Source organism: Miniopterus schreibersii, assembly GCF_964146895.1.
Source record: "Miniopterus schreibersii genome assembly, chromosome: 13".
NCBI classification, from domain to species: Eukaryota; Metazoa; Chordata; class Mammalia; order Chiroptera; family Miniopteridae; genus Miniopterus; species Miniopterus schreibersii.
In genome coordinates, this window is record NC_138113.1 from 28667575 (window position 1) to 28691512 (window position 23938).

At 41.5% G+C, this 23938-nt stretch overlaps 1 protein-coding gene across 2 annotated transcripts in view; it reads left to right on the top strand.

Annotated features, from left to right (window-relative positions):
- The first annotated feature begins 1803 nt into the window (after nucleotides 1-1803).
- Nucleotides 1804-23938, top strand: part of SPTBN1 (spectrin beta, non-erythrocytic 1) — a 177671-nt gene continuing 155536 nt past the window's right edge. Inside the window, exon 1 of one of the 2 annotated variants that reach the window (XM_081157102.1) lies at nucleotides 1804-2182. The gene's annotated coding sequence lies outside the window, so the exon portion shown is untranslated. Of the gene's footprint in view, nucleotides 2183-2621; nucleotides 2904-23938 lie in introns of those variants that run through there. The other variant, XM_081157103.1, reaches the window with a different exon arrangement.

Below are 23938 nucleotides of genomic sequence, written 5' to 3' on the forward strand. Positions count from 1 at the left end.
TGCTTGAGTACCTTGCAAGGTTGTGTGGCTTTGCTCTTTTGAAGGAAATTTTTTAAAAAGTGAGTGGGAATGGAATGGGGTAGGAGAGGTGACTCATCCATCAAATGAAGATTTATTCAAATACTATTATCTGTGATAAAGGAAGCAGTTAAGAGTCACCTTTTCAGAACAGCAGTCACTGGAAGAATTTAAACAGGCATTTCCGGGTACTGGGGTACTGCTATTGTTTTCTTTGGTATTTCATTAACATTTTGAGTGGGGAGGTACTGGGGGCCTTGGCCCAAAATAAGTGAAAACAACTTTCATTACTGGTGTTACCTAATCAGGGCAGCCACTTACATGTTGCTTCTGTTCAAGTCAATTCAACAAAAAATTTTTGAGCATCTCCTAAGTGCCTGCTGTGTACAGTGAACAAAGAACCCTGCCCTTGGAGAGTTCACCTTTTGGCTGTGTTAATCAACCTTCTGAGAAAAATGTTAAATTATTTGCCTTCCTCAATTTTTTTCATATATATCAAATGTAAACATTGGTACAAACATTCAAACTGATGATGAAGGCCTAAAAGGAAGAGCCCACTTCCTGAATTGCTGGGACAATTTAATTTAATCTTTTAAATTACATTAAAAAATACATACAAAAAGATAAACCCACCAGGCTTCCATTCCACTGATTTGATATAAGCATGATCTAAACTATTTGACTGTCTTTTATTTAAATTTCTTATTCAGGGGTTGAGGGTCAGATCTTTAGGGAAAAAGGCTTGGGGCTTTTCAACCAAGGGCCCTCTTCCCCTGGAAGCTTACAGTGCCACTGCTGGGCACCTACCCAGCAGGCAGAAAGTCAGTTTCTCCAGACTCTGCTTTCTAAAGAGCATTTCTAGGGGTGGTCATGGTGATGACACCATCTTTTCTCCCAGCAGTGGTGGTTCCATAATTTCTACATAGCTTGGCTGATGGGGTGGACCAGATGGTTGGGACGGGGCGTTGGCGCTTTATGAAAACGCCCGGTGTCATCGCCTGGTACGTGGGTAGGGGGAGAACTCAAGCCCTCGAGCCTCCGGAGCCTCCGCCGCCGCGGGCGCCCCTCCCCAAGTGTGGCTTAGGAAGCGCACCCGCTTCAGGCGCAAGTCAGCGTTTGGGCCACAGGCAGGGGCTGGAGGAGTCACTCGTAGGATCTGTTCCCAGCTACCCTGAGGGAAAGGGTGGGGGGAAACACTCACAAAAGAGGGAGATCTTGACTTCACCGAGGAACAACCTTCCCCTCCTCGCCCCCCAAGGTTTCCCACGGAGGGATCACCACGGCTCTTCATCAGGCTGGATGGAACTCACATGGCAGCACCACCACCTCGATCTAAAACCAAATCAACCAAACGACGCTCTAAACCTCCCTCGACACAGACTCTCCATCGCCTTCCAAACGCCAACGTCGCGGGCGAAGAGAGGCTGCACATGTCACGTAGAAAATTAGGCTGCCCCTTCCCATGGAGGTAATCGAATTAGCCTCAAATTAAACGTGAAATTGGCCCTCGCCGGCAGTGCTGAGGGGACAAAGCCCCCATTGTCCTTTTGCCCAGGTAGCCCAGGCGGCGGTGCCCACCCTGCCCAAGCTGGCCCCGGCCAGTCCCTGCGGCAGCGGCCGAGGTCGGCGCTGGGCCGGGGCAGAGCCTCGGCTGGGCAGAGCGTGGACGCGCCCGAGGTTCCGCTCGCTGGCGGAGCAGGCGCCGGGTGGGCGGCTGCGGGGCTCCGGGCAGGCGCGGAGGGCAGGCGAGAGGGAGGATCCCCGGGAGGGGGAGAGGAGGAGAGCGGAGGAGGGCGGAGGGGGTGCGGGAGAGAGCGAGTGCGCGCGCGCGCGTGTGCGCGCTCCCTGGCCCTCTCCCCGCCCCTCGCCCCCTCCCTCGCTGCTCCCTTCCCTCGTCTCCCCGCCCCGCGCTGCCGCCCAGCCCCCGGAATCAGTGCAGCTGTTGCCGTGCAGGCTGCGGATTCCTCCAGTCCCTCCCTCGGCCGCCACTCCGCTCGGAGCGAGCGCGCAGCCCCACCGGTCCCGTCCTGTGAGCCCCGGCCCGAGCCGCGGACAGCCCCAGCCGCGGCAGCCCCGCGGAGTCGCCTCCCGGCCCACCCGCCCGGCCGCCGAGGAGCGGGAGGAGGACGGGACCCCGGCGCCCCCACCCCCCCATCCGTGGGAGGTAGGTAGGGGGTCTGAGGCAGAAAGATGCCAACTCACTGGGGCTGCCTCCTGGCGGGCTCCGGGGCGGCGGGCGGCCGGGAGGAGGGCCGCGGGCCCTGGCCGGGAGGGCGCCGCTGCCCCGCTGCTGCCCTGCTCCCGGGGAGCGGCGTGGGGGCGGGGAGGCTGCAGAGCCGGGGCGGGGGCGGCGCGGGGAGCCTGGGTTTCCGATGCTTAGACGTACTCGGGTTTTGCGGGGCAGGGACGGCAGGCCCCGCGTGAGGCAGCCGCAGCCCCGCGGTGCGCACCGCGGCCGCGCGGCTCCATCCCTGGCGCAGAGGCGCCAATTCCTCCTCCCTGCCTCGCCGCCTCGTCCCTCCAGCCCCGCGCAGCGGCCCCTGGAGCGGGGGTGGGTGCGGAGTGGGCAGCGGCGAGGGTGTATTTTCGGCCGCCCTCCCCCTAGTCCTGCGGGTGGGAGCGGGGGCGGCGTTGACAGGGCCGGGATCGGAGCCTAACGGTACGGAGGATGCGGCCAGGCGTGGTCCGGGCTGCGCCGCGCTGCAGCTGAGCCCGCGGCGGCGTCCCGGCCCCCCCGCCGCCCGTCCGCGCCCTCGCCCTCGCCCCCCTCCGCGCCCGCCCCCCGCCTTCCTCAGTCCCTGCTCTCCCAGGGCTGGGCGTGAGCCGCCTGCGGACTCCGGGCCGCCGCGCCCGCCCTTCAGCAACTGCCACCCTCTCTTCAACAGGTTTGTGCCGGCGCGGGGACCCTGCGGGCCTGCCTTTGGGGTGGTGGGCTGGAAGCTCTGCTCGTCGTCACTCCTCACACCCCGCGCGCGACCCTCTTTTGGGGGGTGGGGGGGAGCCTTCTCTTTGTTTTTTTGTGATAGGAAAGATGCCAAGTGCCTGCCATCCAGATGGAGAGGGGGAGTGTTGTGGGGATCGACACACAGCCTTGTCCATTATTCTTCGTCAAAAGCCAGGCCAGATAGTGAGAGGGCAAGTGTGAGGGTGCTTCGGCCGAGGAGGATGGATCCGGTGGGCTGATTTGGGGTGGGATATGCGTTTTTGGCAAGATGGATGGCTCCCGGTGTCCTCGCCGTGATGCAGCACAATGCAGCAGCATCGCAGCCTCTCGGGGTGCTCGCTGGCGGGGCTTGGCACGGCTGCTCGGCGCCTGCGGCCCCCGTCCGGCCCCACCCAGGCCCGGGGCTGCCCTTGGCCGAGGCTGGGAGCTGCTCCTACCTTGTCACGCTGCTTCGGCCGTACGTGGCGTCCCGAGGACCAGGTCCCCCGGCTTTGACGGGAGACTCTTTTCTTTGAAGTGCCCCCTCCCTGCCTGCCCGTTGGGCTGTGCTTGGATGAAGGGGCGCCCTGCCGCGCCAATGCGGGCGGAGGGAGCCTGCCTGCAGCTGCGGACGGCAATCTGATCTCCAACCTGGGGACCTGAGCCGTGGGGAGGGGCTGGAGGGAGGACTCGGACCCGAGCTGTGGGGAGGCCGCGGTGCAGTCAGCATTGGGAGTCGCAGCGAGTTTCCGTGGATCACCCATAATTTGTAACCACAACCGATCGATTTCTTAATGTATGAAAAGTTGATGTTTATTGGAGCTTCATAGCTATGACGTTACAGTACCTCCGTCTTTGGTCAGTACGAAGAAGATGAATTTTTCCTACAGGAAACCATTTTTTGAAATGAAACGACTCATCTATTTTAGTTTTTATGTCCCTGAGACATTTCCAAAAATATTCAGTGGTCGAATAGATTGATTTAAAAGGAACTTGTATTTTTTGATGGGTAGTTAATGATTAACTCGTATTTGCTTTGCTCTCCTCATTTGCTTTTTCTGTAAAACAAGTACAATTACATGTTTGGGTGTTTTATTAGGGATTATTAGGTAAATGAGTGTCATGATTGGTGGTGAATTGGTATTAAGACTTTTATAAATTTAGATAGCCAAGTTAGTCATGATTAATGGGATTATGATGGTAACTGACTTCATTTATGTTTGTTTATATGTATTTTTGTATACATATTTTTTGCCGGTGTAGCTGGGGAGGGGGTTGAGAAGGGCAGACCACCAGGGCCTCTGAGGCAGGTATCTGGTCAGAAGGAGATGGTTGCCAGTGTTCTCATCTGTTTAGTCTGGGCTACTACACAGGGAATGTCCCTTCTAAATGTTACCTCTTCAATTCATGTATTCAGTGTGGGATGGCAAATGGGATACATTTCAGCTGTCACCCTAGGTTCTTCTAAACTGTATAGGTAAAAAAGGGAATTTCAGTATGCTAACTAGAAGGAAAGGTCAATGTTTCAAAGCAAGGTTTATTTTTTAAATCTCTAATGAATCCAAGTTGGTGGCATTTGATTTCATGGTAGCTCTGCAAAGTAGAACTGAATGCAGATTGTGTGGTTTAATGTTCATTATTTTGAGTTTCTTCTGAAAGAGAGCCATTAAAATATGGAACTTTTTGGATTTGGGTTTCATCATTTTGCTGGTTGTATAAAATAGTGTATAAAGATGTTTGGGAGTATTGTTCCCATGGATTATCCAGACATTTCGGATTTACTATGTTGTAAGAAAATATCCCGTGTTGATGTCACAGGAGGTTTAGCTGTTCTGACTTAAACACCAGGTGCAGAATTCTGTTAGGTTAAGCTATCTGTAACTTTGTCATCTCTGGACTGTCCAAAACCTTCATCTGAGCAAATGAAAAGTATTGGGGCAGTGAAGAAACTTGGTCATCTCCTGTTGTGCAGGCTGTCTGTGAAGAAAGGATCTCTTGGGTGAGAGTATTAACAACTGTGTGAGATGTTGTAGGAGCCAGTGAGAAGACTTCACTCTCTGCTTGTGGCACATCCTTAGCAGACTTGGCATTGACAGCTTTCTTTGGAGGAGTTTGTTGGAGTGGTTATTTTGTCTTGCTGTATGAAAGTATGACTTTACATGTGGAAGTACTGTTTTGAGATGGAAGGATTTTACTACTACTAAACAAACAGACATGATGAGCGGAAATTATTTGATGTGGTTTTTGTTGAAATAAACTTTTCATTTTAATAGCATATTCTTAGAGAGAATTTTAAAGCCCAACATATATTTTTTTACATGCGGTGATGTGATGCTCCTTTAATTATGTTGGGCACTGACCAACAGCTGCATTATAATTGGGCTTTAATTAATGTTCTGTGGATTTCCTCATGGTAGTCCTGGTTTTTTCCTGCGAGACTATTGTGAATGTAAACCTTTCTTCCATAAGGAAAAGGCCAATACTTCCTCTGAAAAAGTTGCTTCTGTAGGTCTGTGGAGATGAGTAAAACATCTCATGGAAGTGTCTTATAAATTTTCAGTCTTTGCTGTTTTTCAAAGCATATTTTCTTTGCAAAAAACCTAGTTTAGTACTCTTGATTCTTCTGATAACAATTGTCCTGTATCCAAGTTCATATAGTGTAGGAATAACATCATCAATCTCTTTATTTTGAGTGAAATTAAACTATCCCAGTTAAATCAACCATTACTTTTAAATACCACCGGAGAAGGCGTTTTCCTAATATCCCTTGCTACCCTCACAATGAGGTTCATGGACTGAAAACATTGGGATCTCATGGACGTTTGTTATAAATCAGATTCTGAGACGCCCCAACCCCAGACCAATCATAATTTGCATTTTAGCAATGCCCCTAAGTGATTTGTATGCACATTAAATGGAGAAACTGCTCTACTTCATCTAAGGTACTTCTGTATCAAAAAGTTCCTTCTTATATCTTACTTTTGTCTTTTCTTTTGCTCAAATATCAACACATTTTCTCCCTTGTGTCACTAAGCGGTGTTGAAGAAAGTGATGCATTCACTGTAGATTATTTAATACAGAAAACCATTATAAAGTTCTTTAATATTTCGGTGGAATAGTCCTGTTAATTATAGAGATTAATCAGTTTTTGGGGTTTCTTTCTAAAGTTGGTAAACACCCCCAGCCCCCCAAAAGGCATTGATTTTGAGACAGCAGAGTTGGAATCCAGGAAGCCCAGGGTCCCCTCTGTCCCCTCTGCTCCCTCTGCTCCCCTCTGGCATCTTGTTCTCATTAGCTGTTTCTCCTAGTATATTCAATATCCTGCCTTTCTGGTCCCTTCTTTTCTTAAAGTTGATTTTTATTAAGTAACTGTACATACAAAATAATGCTCATAAAGACCAGTGGACACTCAGGCAGCTACTGCCTAGTTCAAGAAGAAGAACCTTATTATATATTCAGAATCCCATAAATATCCCTGTGTCATCCCATCTGAAGCAACCAGTGTCCTGAATTTCATGCTTCTCATTTCCTTGCTCTTCTTTATAGGTTACCCTTTTTAAAATACTTAATTTTGTAAGTTTTTGAACTTTATATAAATGAAATTATGCTTTATTTTTCTGTGACTTACACTTTTAGATTAATATTATATTCCTGAGATTCATTCATTTTGTTGTAGTTCATTCATTTTCACTGCTGTATAGTAATCTACTATGAGTTATTCCTTGTACTGTAGATGGCCATTTGGTTTAATTTCACTTATTTTGCTGTTATAAAAGAGCTGCTATGAATGGCTCTTCTATATGTCTCTTAGTATATATGCAGAGATAGACACATGCATACACATTGTCTGTTTCTTTCTCTCTCTTTTTCTCTTTCTCTCTGGAATGACATTTGCTGGATCATATGTGTATCATCAACCTTACTAGATACTGTCAAAGTTTCCGAAGTGATTATACCAATTATATTCCCACTGGTAGGGTATAGTGTTACTGTTGTTCCATAACCTTGCCAGTACGTCATTTACCAAAGTTGAAAATGCCCATTTGTGAAGTTCTATCACCGTGTTTTTTATTTGCAATTTCTATGATTATTGAGGTTAAGTACCTATTTATATTATTGGCCATTTGGGTTCCTTCTTTTGTGAAGTCCCTGTTTAGTCTTTTGCCTGTTTGTCTTTTAGATTTTTTTCCTTATTGATTTGTAGGAGTTCTTTATGTAGATTGCTTACTAATCCTTTGTGGATTATATGTATTGCAAAATTTACCTCCCAGTTTGTGTGTGGGTTTTTTTTCTTATAAAGGTACTCTGTGGTTTCTTTTGATGAATAGTCATTCATAATTTTGGTAAGTTATAATTGGGTTTTCCTTTAAGGTTTGTGAGGATGATTTTGATGTTACAAAAAAATTTTCCTTCGTTTGGAAAGAGCCTGGATTTTGTAGTCAAATCTGGGCTCAAATCTTTTTTTAATTTTATTTATTTATTTATTTATTTTGGACTCAAATCTTAATGCTATTGTATACTAGTCATGTGGCCATAGCTAGGCTCTAGCCTTGAGCTAGTTTATTACTCTCATAACCACAATTTTCTCATCAGTAAAATTGAAATACTAATACTCATGGTTGTGAGACAGCCTTGTACAGTGCTAGGCATGTAGTAGGTGTTCAACTGATAAAATTTTCGTTACTTGCTCCTCAGATTGCCTAAGCTATATGAGCCACTGACCCCTTTTGAAATGCTTTGCAAAAACTATCTTAACATTTTTGTATCAAAAGAGCTATTAAACAGCTTATTCTTTTATTTTTTTAAAAGGTTGTATTACCATTGGAATATATATTGATCAACAGAGGCTGTATAAGATTATTTATTGGAAACCCTTTGTTAGGTCATGTTTCAACTCTTGAAAGTAGTATAATTACAGTTCTATTTACCAAGAAGCATTTATCTAATATTCTCCCTTTGCTGCTACTCTAAGATTACTTTGCAATATAAATATATATATATTTAAACTTTTTAAAAAAATATATCTTTATTGATTTCAGGGAGAGGGAGAGAGTTGAAACATCCATGATGAGAGAGTCATCAGTGATCGGGATGGAGCCTGCAACCTGGGCATGTGCCCTGATCGGGAATCGAAACTTGATATCCTGAATTCTAGGTCGATGCTCAACTGCTGAGCCACGCCTGGCCAGGCGCTCGCTCGCTCGCTCTCTCTCTCTCTCTCTCTCTCTCTCTATATATATATATATATATATTTTTTTTTTTTTTTTTTTTTTCTAGTAAATAACTGTTGGTTACCTTCTCTGGCTAGGGCTTGAAGTTGGGTTAGGGTGATGATGTTGTAGGCTGGCTTAAAGTTGACTAAGGATTAGTTCTTGAATCCAAGGACTTTATAATCTGTATAGATTATACTCTGTATATGTACACAGAAGATAAAACACTTTTACTGACCAGATGTGTGACTTCGGCAAGCCATTAACCCTTCTGGCCTCAGATCTAAATTTATAAAATGAAAATCACAGATGAAATTATAGTAGGGGTTAAAACATGGCAGATGGGAACCGCTCCCACTGTCCCTGGCAAACTTGGAAAATAATCATGGCATTCTTTTTCTGCAGAGCCGAGATAGAGCCTCGGTAACATTCTTAATACAGTGTTGTAGGCAGTAACCAATTGACCAGATCTGGCACTTAGATTTTAAGATCCTGTAACTTACATAATTCTGTGATGATAAGATATTTGAGTAGCACAGCATTTCAGCCACGTTCAAAATACAGTGGAACAGGAAGAAACTAGAAGCAAGGAGAAATAAAACAGGTTGTTGTGGTGGTCTAGATGTTAAGGGAGCAAGTTATGGTGGTGGCTGCGGGAATGAGGAGAGGAGAGATGGGAGACAGGTTGTGAAGGCCCAATCCGGGGCCTACTGTAGGGTGAATGGATGGGACCTGGTGGATCTAAGTGGGAACGACGAAATAAAATGATAAAAGTTTCAAATTTGGATGATGACAAAGAGCATGGTTAGCGATGGTGAGAGAAATAGACAGTTAAGGGGAATGGCGTATATTTGGTTGGGAAGAGAATCAGTTTGTCTTTAAACATGCTACTTGAGCTTCCAACAGAACCCTTAGTGCAGTTAGAGGAGACAGGTCAGTGCTAGCGTGGCTGATGGGAGGCCACTGGATACGGGCCTACTGAGCTTTAGGCCTGGGAGTTGCACAGTAGTCAATCCAGGCACTGACTGGCTAAGCAACCTTGGGCAAACTGCCTTGACTTCTCTGCATACCTCAGTATCTTCATCTGTAAAGTGGCAGTGCCTATCAAAAAGGGTTTTATTAGCCTAAAGGAAGAACTGAAAACAAGGACGAGATTTTTAAAAATTTAATTTTTCATCACCTTTTATCCACTTTATGCCCTCTACCACCTCCACCCATCCCCCTCCACCCTAGCAATCACCACACTGTGGACAGAGGATTTTAGACAAGGATTTTCTTAGCAATAATACTAGTGGGAAAGCGAATGGGGCATAATCAAATAAATTATGGCACAGTCACAGAATGGAATTCAATGTAGTGCTTAAAAGAATGGTTTGGAAGAATAATGCTGAAATGGGAAAATACTAACTATAATATTCAGTGGAAATAATCTGTATACAAAGCTGTATAATGTACAATCCAGTTTTTTGTATTAAATAAGACTGGATAGAAATACTTAAAATGTTAATGGTTTGCTTTGGATGGTGAGTTGATGGGTGATTTCCTTTCTTGTGTGAAAGGAAATTCCTATGACTTAATGTTTCACATTTTAAGTGTTGAAATAGTTCACACATAGAGAAGAGTATAGTAGATAATATAGATTTCCATGAGGACTATTTTTTTAATCAAAAGCAGTCACCACTTTAATTTTTAAAAAAGGAAAGAAAAAAGCAAATCTGGCAAATTGTAGGTCATTGTTAAGGAATAGTTTAAAATTCCAAAGGGTTGTCATATCTGCCCTATGTACTTATGTAAAAGCAGTGGCAAAATAAGTAAGTCAGCATCTTAAGGGTGTGGGTCTTAGGGAGAAGGAGAGCATTCAGATGTAGTAGAATGCTAACTTGACTCTCTACACTCCTCTTGCCAGCTTCAAAAGTGGGGAAGACCAGGACTTGAGTGTTTCCAAACCGCATACTTCCGTGGAGGGAGGAATGGAATTCCGTGACATACTTGTTCTCACTTGTGGGAGCCCTGAGTACTGCTGGAGCTAATTTTGTAACCATTTAGACCATCATGTTTCATTAGAATTGGTCGGGAATGTAGATAAAATTCCAACTGAAAATTTTAAAAATGACTCCTGATTTAGATTACTTCCAGTTAATGGTTTTTCAGCCTTTGAGAATATTTTAGGCTAAGAATGGGTGGAACGAATTTTAATGATATCCTTGCTTTTTTATATGAAAGGAAATTCCTATGTGATGTTATGTATATTTATATAAACATATGACATATCTATTCTATCTTATCTATATTGCATAGGTGAGGTGTGTGTGTGTGATTAATTTCCAGTTTGAAGGGAGGCAAAGGGCTATTTTAAGACTTTTCAGGTGGGAATATTATAAAGAGAATATTTTGAAGGTGAATCCCAGGAATGAATCATGGCCTTAGCTGGTGGAGGACATGTTTGGGAGAAAATAGTACTTTCTGTTTTTATGGTCCAAGTCCCCAAATGTATTGGCACTTTATAAAAGGTGGCTTATAAAAATGAACTAATTTACTTTCATGAATTTTGTATCTATTCTGCCATGAACTTTACTTGATTGATTGAAGAGGGTTTCAAGATTAAAGTGTCTTTTGAGATATGAAAGTAAAATGTTACAGTTTTAAGATTGCCTTAAAATTGACCCTTGTTTATAGGTGTCATAATTGCATTCTTAGTAAACTCTAAGCTGTGAGAGTGAACACCTGAATGATTCTTTGAACAGTCTGGCATCTCTGCTCTAGAATCTAGAGTTCCCTGCTCATTCTGATCTTTAACGTAAACTTGAAGCCATTGGTTGGACAGTAAAATCTGTATCAGAACATAACTATAGGTTTTTACTCAACAGGTAAACTAGGATGAAGTTTGGAATGATATATAAATATAATAGAAATTATTCTTTTAAATATATATGTTCAGTGTTTAATTTATGCAATTATATATGTCCGTGCTTAGAAAGTTCATTAGCCTAACAGAGATTATCTCTGGGTGATGGGATTGTGGAAAAGTTCCAATTTAATCTCTCCATATTTTCCAAACTTTTGGAAATGCTGAACAGTAAACTCTTGCTTTTTATCAAAAATATCCTAACATGGTAACAAACCTTATTTTAGCTGGCTAAGAATGAAGTAAAATGGTTAATCAGATACATACACCTTCTGTTCAAATTTTTTCTACCGTAACTTTCTGAAAAGCAGTATTAACACAGAAGGTGTAAAGAACCCTGAAATGTTGAAAAGATTTTTCCATTTCACATTTCAGTGTGCATTTTGTGAGAGCCTTGCCTGAAATGGTACTTCCATGGAGTGTGGGAAAAGATGTAGGAACTGAGCCCCACGGGAGCCTCTCAAAAACATCCTCCCAGAGATCAGCCCTATGGCTACTGCCTTTGGCTCTGGATGGAGTTCTTGTTGTTCCCTACCGTCTTGGGTGGCTGTTTCAGGGGTAATTTTTGTCCTAGTGTGTTTGCCTCAAGGCCAAACCTAACCGGTCAAGGGCTGCATATTTTTCTGGAATGTTCACCAGCTGTACAGCGTCTTTGGGGTAGGAAAATTCATGTTCCTATCACAGTTTAGGGCCTTTGAGGAGGTGGGGTTATCTTACTTATTTAAAGGGGAAGGAAAAGCTAGATTCTTCTCTAAAGCAGTGCTTATTTATTTTGTTCTGTGGTGGTTAAACATTTTCCATTGTATTTTTTAACCTGTAGCATAGGAGTGCTATTTTTAGTGAGAACAATAGCCTTAAAAGTTAAAATATCTTCTTTACCTTTTTAGAGTCCCTAAATTTTTGATAGTCTGCTAATATATAGAGTGTATAGTTTTACCCTGAAAGGTTTCTGAAGAATATATACTTTTACAAAGGTGTAAATTAGCATAAGTCATAAGAAAACTTTTAACTTTTTAAAATAATATTTTCTTTTTTATTACCAAAATAGTAAATATGTATTGTAGATCATATGGAAAATAAAAATGAACACAAAGAAGAAAATTAAAATCACTAAGTGAATTCAGTGACCCTATAAACTTGCAGTTAACATTTTGATAATTATCCTTGAAAACTTTTTCCCTCTGCACATATTTGTTCACCTCACAAATAAGGGTCAGTTCTCAAATCTTAGGCTGAAGATGGGACGTTTTGACAGTCTGAAGAATCACTTGACGTTTATCACTTCCAGTTCGTACATGTAACATGGAAAATCATACAGTCTCATTACTGGTCATATTTAAAGCTATGGAATAAATACTGTGTGTTGCCCTAACTGTTTTTAGTGGTGGAGGTATTAAAGAAAAATGGTGAAGAATAAAAAATTTGCTTATTATAGATGCTTTTCTCCTTTTGGAAAAAACCAAACAAACACAACAAAAAACCACAAAAAAACCTTTTACAGTGGAAAAATACCAAAATTAAGTTCTCATTAGATAATGTGTGCTTTCTGTTTTGTTTTGAAAGGAATTCCCATTAGAGTTGCCTTAATTCCCTTGAGAGACATCTCTGTATGCTCTGGACAACATCTGATTTTACTTTTGTCTTCAGATTTCAGACTTTGAAACAGCTACCCCATAACATGTCGCAAGTGGAATGGATGTGGTTATTATAACCTTGGTTTTAAATGTAATAAATTTTACTGGACTGGATTTGGTTAAAACTGTTGAAAGCGTACACTAGAGCTCAACTTTGTATTAACTGAAGTCTTTAAAGTTCTACCTTTGGAGCAAGGGTCTGTTTCAAGGAGAAAAGGCAGTGTACATATTTGATTATATTAAAACCCATTCTTAATTTTTTTAAATTTTATTTATTTATTTTTAAATATATCTTTATTGATTTCAGAGAGAGGAAAGGAGAGGGAGAGAGAAAGAGAGAAACATCAATGATGAGAGAGTCATTGATCGGCTGCCTCCCGCAACCTGGGCATGTGCCCTGACCAGGAATCGAACCCCAATCGCCTGGATCCTAGGTCAACGCTCAGCCGCTGAGCCACACCCAACCAGGCTAAAGCCCATTCTTTAATCCCTGGGACATCAGATGAACGGAGGTGACTCACTGGCATTTCTTTGTTGACTTGTTTCTAGCATTTGGTCTCTCCCTGAGGAATGTGCAAAAGTGGTTTCTTCATTGTGCTGAGGGAAAGAGGGAGTGGGAAGAGGGGAGAAATACCCTTTCGTTGGAAGAGAAAGAAAGCCTTTTCAGCAGTTTTTATGAGGTACTTTGTGGTTGGTTATAAGTCTTATTTGGGGTGCTGGGCCCTGAACAAAAGTGGCAAATGACCTTCTTCTCAGGCTTAAACAATGAAGACCAGTGGTATCTCCTTTCACAGTTTAGAGGGAAAATCTGAGCTAGGCTGGGTGATGGATAGAGCAGGGTTGGGTGATGGAACTCAGCTACACTAGTAGACTTCTTTTCTCTAAATAAGGGGTTCTTCAGAAACTCCCAACCTGATGGGAATCATTCCCTTTGAGGGTGGCTAAAATCCATCAAGGGAAATACCTGATGGTTAATGGGCCTGGGCTGTCTGAAGCCTGGAGTAGGGATCTCAACTTGACTTCCAGGCAGCTGCAGATGTTGGGGTCCAGCACTTGGGGAGACATCCAACTGAGACTGCCCAGTCTGATCCCTGTGCCCCAGGTTAGGGGAGAGCAGGAAGCTGGAATGTGGCCTTATCCGGACCTCTGGCTGGATGAGCACACCTGTCACTATTTTAGGAGGTGAGTAGTGGTTAGAGGTATCTATCGGGTGACTTCTTTGAGAGGGGCCCTGGTCCTTCTCACAGCAAGGTTGACAACTCTGTGCTGCCAGCTGTCCCTAAATACCCAACTTATCTTCTGGGGCGGAGTCTAGGGCTCCACAGTCCTGGAGCAAAGACATTTGTGAGCCATTTGAGCAGGAAAGAAACCAGTGCATACCTTGTGTTTTATTCTTTGTTTTAAAGGTAGGTGGTTTTTTTTGTTTGTCTACTTGTTTTTAAATCAACACCCACTGCTAAAGGAATTCCTGAGTTTTCCTGATAATAAGGACGATTTGTCATTTTGAAAGGCTTGTTTTGCTTTTGAAGTATGTGTTCCTGACATTAGCACCAGCTTTCATCCTAGTTCTGAAAAATCTCCTTTGATTCATAAAGGGTGGAAATTTAATTAGAGAGCAGGCTAATTTATTGTCTTGTTCCTGAGGAAGACTATTGTCAGTTGAATTTTGTACAATATACATTTCCAGCTCTGCAGAATTACTTTGTTAGTGTATGTTTGCATGAATATTTTATTTTTAATTATAGTATATATCTCCGTTGGGTTACACCCTGGTTACAGAAAGCCTATTCACATGAACTAAATTATGTCTTCAGTAGGTCATACTTGAGAACTGCTTCTCAGTCTTCTCAACTTTTAAAGTAGATATTTAATGTAAAGAGTATATGGATAGCTCGCCTATCACTGGAATTCACTGGAATGTTGTGCAGCTGTGCAGAGCATGAGGATCAAATGTGCTAATTAAATATTTTTTTAGCAAGAATGGAATGTAGCAGCATGTGGCTAACCATTCCAGTTTGTTTTTAAAGAGGATTTTTTTTTTTTGGCCAAATATTAACAATTGGAGAGAATGTTAGCTTAGAGGAGGATGCATTGCTATGTTAAATTGTTCTTTTCACAGAGGTAATGAGATTCATTAAATACTAAGATTATCTTTTAAAATGTACCCTGATTAATCATCTGCCTCAGAGTATAGTCAGTGGGGGCATGGCTAGGGTTTGGCATCTACAGTCAAGGTGTCCCTTTTTAAAGATTTGATCTCGCTCTTCCTCTCCGTATCAGTTATCCCTCCCTAGCTGGCGAGTCCTCAGCTTTCTTCAGGCAGTGAGGTACAGTGCTTCCCTCCCAGTTTGAGCAGTATTCTGATGCTTGTTTGGGGGACTAATATGGATCATTTGGACTAAGCTGCATCCACAGCTTAGTGTTGATTTGATTTTTTTTTTTTTTAAGCCAGGCATTGTGTGAAGTGACCTGGTGGGAATAAATGGCAGGTTGGTTGTGTAATGTGGCAACATCTTACTTAGTGTGTTTTTAGAGGTAAGTGGGATGTGATTCCAGCAAGGCTGTGCATAAGAAGTTGGAATGTGTTGGAGAACGGCCAAGAGATTGGGAGCAAGCTGTGTGACAAGCACTGATGCAGCCTCGGCCTGCCTTAAAATAGCTATAGTTTAACAGAATATCTGGAAACTTGTCATTTCACCTAAGCAAAATCACTCCTCTAAATGTATCACCAAGAACTAGAGATAGTTGCTTTCCTCCTCAGCTTAGCAAGGTTTATTTTAATTTGTTTATCTTTTAGTTCCAGGAGTCTTAAAAAAAACCTCGTGAGTGTATGTAGGAAAATACTTCTGTGCAACTTCTGATCTTGCATGGTTTTACCTGGGCTCATTAGTAATGCATTATTTCAAACTTAACGTTGAGGTTCCCCTGCCCCACCTACTACTCCCACAAAATATGCAGTTTTAATGAAATTGGGGCCCCAAAGGTTTAAAAAGTCCTATTTTTTAGTATGTGTGGTAGTCTTTTGGTTATGAATTATGGATGCTTGAACACTAAAACATTGTAGAAGCAGAGAAAAAGGCACTTTTTGACTTTGTATTAAGTTCATTGGCAGTTTGTCTGCAGTACTTGATTCTTGCTTGTATTTATTTTCTAACTGTGGTCTCTCAATTTTTTTAAAAACTAGATAGGCTTGGTTTCTGTTTTTTTTAAGTCAGAGTGCTAAAACCAAAGCGGGAGGGGGTGCAGTCTTCAGGAGGGTTTGAGCCTGCTAGTGACATATGAGGGTGGGTGGTGAGAGGTGGATGGAGGTGGGGACTGCCAGCGGGGATAATCCAAGCAACTTACTAGTTTTGGATACTGTGAAGATGAGATTTTTAAAAATGCAGTATTTGGGCGAGTGAGTGGAAATAAGAACAGAGAGGGTTTGGATGTTAAATATAATATGAAAACAGTGAGTGAACTTTATCTTGAGGGGCTTAAATACAAACCAAGTTCCTATTAAGAATTTCTTTAAAAATGATATTAACAGATATCTTAATTATCCTATAATAAAGTCCATTAGAAACTTGGACTTAGACATTGTACTAATTTTATAGCTTTTTAGAGTAGCCGCCAATAGCTTTGTTTCTCTTATATTGCAGTCTTCAGATTTATAACTCTAAATTTTGCTTTACTTTTGGTATCTTACATATATTTCAGAGGGTGTCCTCTTGAATAGAAACATTATTTCTGGCTCTATGTAATTATTCAGAGGTTTATAGTTTATAATTATTAGGTCTTTGGTCAGTAGAGTTGAGGTTATATTTTTTAGGCCTGTTTTGTAATATATAAAAAACATTGTGTGTTTTTAAAATACGAAAATTATTTTGTGGAAAACTTGGAGACACTTAGCTTCTTTAGATATATTGATCTTTTTATGACTGGATGGCAAATGAACTCTATGGTATTGTTGACATGTTGGAAAATACCTTTATTGAGCCTATGATTTCTAAATTGTTAAAATTATGTTTTTGCCTCTCCTTATAGACATTCCCTGTTTTGTTTTAAAATGTTTTTATTGATTTCAGAGAGAGAAAGGGAGACGGAGAGAGAGAAACGTCAGTGATGAGAGAGAATCATTGATAGGCGGCCTTCTGCACACCCCCTACTGGGGATCAAGCCCGCACCCGGGCCTGTGCCCTGAAAAGGATTCGGACCGTGATCTCCTGGTTCACGGGTTGATGCTCAGCCACTGAGCCACACTGGCCGGGTGACATTCCCTGTTTTTTAAACACAGTCTTGGATAGCCAGAATGGTAAATTGAGTTCAGGAGATGTGAACTATGGGCTAGAACCATTGGTTACCTTTTTACTTGAGCATACTGTTACCTGATATGCTTGTATGATCTTGCTTTTGGATAGTTTGCACCTCAGACTGTTCATTAATTTAGACTCTGCATTCCTTTAATCTTGCAAGAACATTCACTCACTCACTATAAGATAAGCAGGCAAACAGTAAAATATTTGAATATCCCTTTTCTGGATTATCATCTGAATTAGGAAAATCATTCATTTTACTATTACACATGCACATTGGATGTTATTTTCTCTCTGTGTGTGTCTTTTATTGGCACAAGCTCATGAGACCAGGAACATACAAGCTTATCATTTGAAATACTCCAGACATAAAAACTGACAGAATTTGCTTATGTGTTGGGAGATGTGCAGAAGAGATCTGGAGTTTTAATTGGCTCTTTGTGTAGTGAGAAGGCAGATGGAAACATGACAGAAATCTGCTGCAGATGGCAACGGACTGGACAGGTGAGGACTACATGAAAGTTCATACCAGGGGTAGGTGGAGTAACGGGTTGGTTTATGAAATGCTAGCCATTTTAGATGTTTCTACAGCTGTTGTCAGCTAGCCAAAAATACATTGAACTTCTTGGGATGGTAAGAGCTTTGCTGTCGGAATAGGCTTACATAAAATAATATTTCAGATGCCTATGAAGATTTCTAGTGCAACATTATTGTAACAGAAAAAAATTGGTAATAACCCAAATGTCCATTGTTGGTAAATTAGAGAAAGGAATATTATAGAGGCAGTGCAATGTAGTGGTTAAGAGTGCTGACCCAGGGGCTGCCTGTGTCTGAATCCCAACTCCACCATGGACTCACTTTGTGACCTTGACTAAGTCATTAACCCTTCACTGTCTCACTTTCCTCATCTGTAAGATGGGGGCAATCATAATACAGACCTTAGAGGGTTATTGTGAGGATTAAATAAATTAATATAAGTAAAGTGATTAATGCCTGGCAAGACTACTAGTTATTATTGTATTGATAAAATATTATTATTATTGAAAACCTTCTAATAACATAATATCATAGGAAGGGGTGAAAAGGGAGAGCACAAGATTATATAAATGGTATGATCTCAACTATGTAGAAAAGCATACAAAGAAAAAGAGATAAAGAAATTTTCCAAATGTTAATTTTTGGAGGAAGGAGAGTGGTGAGATTGTGATTTTTGTCTCAATGCTTTTCTTTCTCTTTAGTGAAGGGCTTCTCAGAGCCTTTATAAGCTTAATAGGCATTCTAGGAGAGAGAGTAATATGTGGTATTTTCCAAACTTAGCTGATCTTGGAATTCTTTTTTCCCCACAGCCTTTCTTAGGCTTTGGGATGCACTAGTTTAATCTGTTCTTATACACAGCAAAAATATTAGAATTGCATTTTAATTATTACATACTTTGGGAAGAAACTTTGTTTTCATTGTTTGTTAGAAGAGTTGATTATTTGAAGAGTTTGGTTTCTACTATTATGAACCAAATTGCAGGCAGTATTTTTTTTTTTTTAAATGTAGTCATTATTGGTTACAAGTGCCTGTGTTGAGTCCATAGGGTTTTTCTTCATTTAGTTGCTTTTGTGTCCTAAATTTACCATTGAAAAGAGTAAGGTAAACAAACCATGACCATACATCTTAATGGTTGTAAAGGATTAAATTGGTTTGAACAGGTGGCCCAAACACACATAACTTTTTACTGGCTTCAACATTTTTTCTTGGTTCTCTCTGACTTTCCATAACAAATTTTCTGGAAGTTTTGACACTACAGAAATGAGGGCTCTGATAAGAATCAGGGAGACAACTTTCGTCAAGAGGTATTAATTTATTTCTCTACCAGGTGGTTTCAGATTTAAACACGGCATTTGTTGCTAGGGATTGGATACCTGCATATGTATCAAATCTCAGTATGGAAGTTTTCACTTAAATGTGACTTTAAACTTGATGTAATAAAGCTTTAGGTAAGAAGGATCTCCTCCTGTTTCATAACTATGCATGAGTAAAACTTTATAATGACTAACTCTCCAGACCTGAGTTTATGGCTGTTTTTTGTTTTTGTTTTTTTCTCATGATGAATTCAGTTTCTATTAGAAATCACGTGAAATCCCAGCTGAGAATTTATTTTCATTTTCTTTTCTTTCTTTTTTTCCCCTCCTTTGTGAGAGAAAAAAGTTGTGAAGAGCAATTGCTGTTTCGGGACAGGAAACACACTGTTAAATGTATCTGTTAACTCAGCAGCCCCCCATTCCCCCTTTCCCAGTGTCATTGTAATGAGGACTGAGCAGTAATAAACTTCAGGAAGGTTTGGGTAGAGCACTATTTTCACATTGTAGGCTGCAGCTTATGGTCAGAAAGACTGTAGAGGATACATAGAATTAGAAATTTCAGAGATGGGTGGGACCCTGTAGATCTTAGCACATCCCACACCATTGTGTAGAGAGGAGACTAGCTCAGAGAGGCCAGGTGAAGTCACACAGCCTCATGCAGTGTTAAGGACTGAAATCACCATGTTAAGTCAGTAAGCATTATTCTGAGCCATTTGCAGATATATAGGAACAGTCAGCCTCCTTGTGACCATTTTCAAAGTGCTGAAGTTTCAAAGTCATCTTACCTCTGCTTATTTGGACCACTTGTGATGCATTTAAACATTATATAAGAGGTGAGCTTACAAATTAATGCTCTTGTTTGCTGTTTTCATGCTGTCAAACTAGTATTAATGTTTACTGGGAAAAATAGATCATGTTTTACCAAAGATTTTTTAAAAAGAAAATTTTTTTTTTTTTTAATCAGGGAAAGAAGTATGGAACTAAAAATCAGCACATACTGCATGTCCACCTTTGTCTTAATAAAAATAGCAAACAACTGTGTCCTGGCTGCCTGAGCCAGACTGAAAGAAGGTGAAGGTCATTCCAAAATAGAAAAAGATCTGGTTAAATATTACTTTGATAAGTTGAATACGTTTAAAAATTTTCAGACCCAGGGATGTGGACATAGGCTGACTGAGGAATTCTCTCTGCTCACAGATGATTTGTGCTGTATATTATCAATGATTTAAAATGGGATAAAGGACAGTTCTGAATAACATGACCCTCATCTGTCCCCATACCCCCACCCCACATGGATTTGTAACCACGTAGGAAATCTATGATATGATTGAGTAAGAAAGTAAGAAAGAAAGTAAAGTAAGAAAGTTAATCCCATCTTCCCTTGGAAGGTAAGCTTTAAGAGGGGGTATCTTTCAGTGGTTGGGTCCTGTTTCTGGAGCTACAGTACCTGGATGGAACCCTACCTCTGCTAGTTACATGGTCTTTGGTATTTACTATGTAAAATTTATATAATTTATCATCCAAACTGGGTAATTTATGGGAATGAAAGGGGACACTAAATAATTGTACTAGGACAGCAGGCATAAACTTGGATGTCTGAGGCAAACCAGGCACTATGATCACCCTAGTCTTATCAAATTACCCAATCTCTGGGTCTCAGTTTCTTCTTTTTATAAAATGGGTCTAATGATAGTACTCACTTCTTAGGGTACTAGGGTTAAGTGCAGTAAGATATATAAAGTGTTTGAATGTTGTTTGGCATATAACTGTTCAATAGAGTTAGCTATTTAAAAAAACCACGCTACTATTTAGGATACTTAACTCACAGAGTAATCACTTACATATTTTGTTTACTTAATGTTGTCTTCATATGGTTTCTTCATAGCAAATTTTGCTTTTCATTTTATTGAATGAGTAACATTTTTACTAATGACTTCTTCCTTTCCTATTCAGACTTAATTACTTGCTCCATCTGAGCCCTTTACTCAGATAAAGGCCCTGAAAATAAAATTTACTTTTACTTTGTCAGCTACCCATGTATCTGGCACGTAGTTCTATAATTAGTGTCTATGGTCCAGGAAAGGATGGACATTGGGGCACTTGATTATCAGGTGGTGGCTAAGTAGTATCCACACTGGAGACCACAGTTTTTACAGTTAACCTTCAGCTACAGGAATGGGTAAATAGTTGAATGGGTGGGGAGTGCCAAAACTAGATCTCCTCCTTGCCTCTTTCCAGTTTGGTTTTCCCAGCATAGTGATAGGTAGGGTTGCCAGATTTAGGAAAAACAAAGAAACCAGAATGCCCAGTTAAATTCAAATTTCAGATAAACAGCATATCTTCTTTAATAAAAGTATATCTCATGCAATATTTGGAGCACATGTATACTAAAAATTCATTGTTTATATGAAATTCAGCTTTAACTTAGCATTCTGTATTTATCTGGTCATCCATTATATAGTCTAAGGAGACTTTTTACTCTATTCAACATAACCCACATTCAAATGTGTATACAAAAGTATAGTCCAGTTCCTATTATTAAGTACTGTGTTAACTTTTAAAAAGCCCATGTTTTTCACCCTTAATTGGGATGGACATTAGATAAGTTTTTACTGAGTAACTGCTGCTGGGTATCCACTCAGGCGAAGGTAAAAAGGAATTCAGTGAGATTTGCCACAGCAGGGATTACATTTGTTCTGTGAGAACTTCTTGGCTTTGTGTAAGGGTGGATTTAAGCCAGCTCTTTCTACTTGGAGGGAGAGACTTATTGGTTAAGGTGACTTATTGAAGCATTGGAGGTTCTCGGTTTTGAGATTGAATTACTTTAGTAATAATCTGGGGAGAGGGAGTTTAATCTTGGATGATTTGTATTTCACTTGTGAATGTAGAGGGAACAACTTTTATTGTCATTAAGAGTCACCTTCAAATACCCTTCCCATTAAAATTTTTTCCTGTTTTTGACTTTCAGTAGTACTGCCTAGAAAATGCTGGTGAATTTTTTGCATCAGCCTTGAAACTCTGTTAGCATTCATTCTGAAGGGCACTGCATGCCTTTGGGAAATGATGACTGGAATGATTAGGGTCTGTGGAAACCCGAATGTCTATTTGCATTTTTTACACTCTGGGTATGATGCCTCTGTTAAGTCAAGTCTCAGAGAAAAAGCTTCACCAGGTTAATGATACACTTGGTGAAATTAGTAATGGCCAGTGAAGGTTGAGATTGTGTTTATTGGAGGAGAGTGAGCCAGAGCAAATGGGTTTGGGACCAACACTAGCTTTGTAATTGCTGCCACTTAAAAAGTTTAATGTACCCAATGAAAAGGCACAGGTTTCAGATAATCCTTTGCAGACAAATAAATGTACAGTAGTAGGAGCTTACTATCAGGCACAGGCAGTGCGTGGGTGGATTAGCCTAGGGGGGAAAAATCCAATTAGAGCTGTTTGTTCAGAGCACCAGGTTTGGAGATGTTATTTTGTTAACTGGTGGCTTTCCAGAAAATAAATGGTTTCTGTATAGACTCATGCTTAGCCAGTCTTTGGATGTTGATAGTTACTTTGATAAACTTTTTCCCTCCTTTTTTTACCTTCCTTTCTGCACTGTCTCCTCTTCTCATTGCTTCCTTTAGTGGCCTATTCCCTTTGATTTGTCCTAGTGTTACAGGATTGATTTGCATGATAGGTGGAATATTTGGCCTAATTGTTTACATGGCTTAGTGTTTGTATGTGTCTGGTTGGATGAGGATTGGCTTTAGTGGTAGAACTTTTTACATTATAGAGTAGTGACTCTCCGTCTTGGCAGCACATTGGTGTCACCTGAGAAGCTCCTGAAAATGCAGATGTCTGGGTCTCCCACCCCCAAAATTTTGACTTAATTGTCTGGGGGTATTAAATGGGCACTGGAACTTTTAACAGATCCCCAGGTGATTCTAATGCATAGCCAGGTTTGCACTCTATTCTGTGGTCTACTCTCAGAAGTATGGCTCTAGGCCAGGCTGTCTGGTGCTTACATTTAAATTAGGTAAAGTTAACTAAAACTAGAAATTCAGTTCCTCAGTCACACTAGCCACATTTCAAATGCTCAGTAGCTCCTTAAGGTTCATGGCTACTACCTTGGACAGGGCAGGTATAGAACGTTTCTAGCATTACAGAAAGTTCTGTCGCACAGCCTAGATTTAGGCTGTCTGTGGGAGGTTAACAAAACAGGGCAGGAGCAGTGAACATTTGAGAAGCCTGACACAGGAAGGACAGGCTTGGAATAGGGCTAATCCAACAGGACCTGCCCGTACTGAGTTACCGGGTACGTTTTTAGCAGCCTTTTTCTCAATGGTCTTTTGGCACCAGAAGCCCTGCAGCAGTTGGTGCAATGGATTATGTGTCACATCTTGCTGAAAGGCCGCGTTTAAAGCAGGCTGGCCCAAGGGGTGTGGTAAGGACTGAGGGCAGGACAATGTGAACTCGGAGGAGTCCAGGGCCTGGAGGAGAGAATTAAGCTTTATTCCTGCAGAGCTGAGGAGTGCCCTTTAAGGAACTGAAGCTTCGGTATTTGGTGTAAAACCAGGAGAGAGGGGATGTTGTCCCTTTTGTTGAAGAAACACTTGCCTCAGTTGTTTGCCTCTCCTGGTTCATTTCTAGTGCATGTGAGAGAAGAATGGGTGCTAGCACATTTTTCCAGTGAAATAAAGCTCCATGTGGGCCCCCGTGTTCTTGGAGGGGGCATTGGGCAGGGAGGAGTTGAGAGAATGGGATCAAACTAAGCCATTTTTACGCAGACATCTCATAAAAATCCAAGTAGGGTAGGTAGGGTCATGGAAAAGAGAAAAGGGTAAATGAAGTTTGCTGAAGGATGTGGATTTTTCTAAATGATGCTTTCTTTGCTCAGGGACGTCCTCTTTCTAGAATCTGCCTTCTACAGAGAAACCCTCAGGTTGTCATGAGGCTAGCAATCCAGTCTGTATCTTCCAGGCTCAAGGCAAAGCCTCCTCTCTTACATTTCACCTGACATTAGTATCTCCTCAGGGACAGATTTCTGTTGCTTTTCCCTGAGCCCACCAAGAGGAAATGCCAAGTGTTCATGGACACAGAATGAATGAATCAGTGCATGAC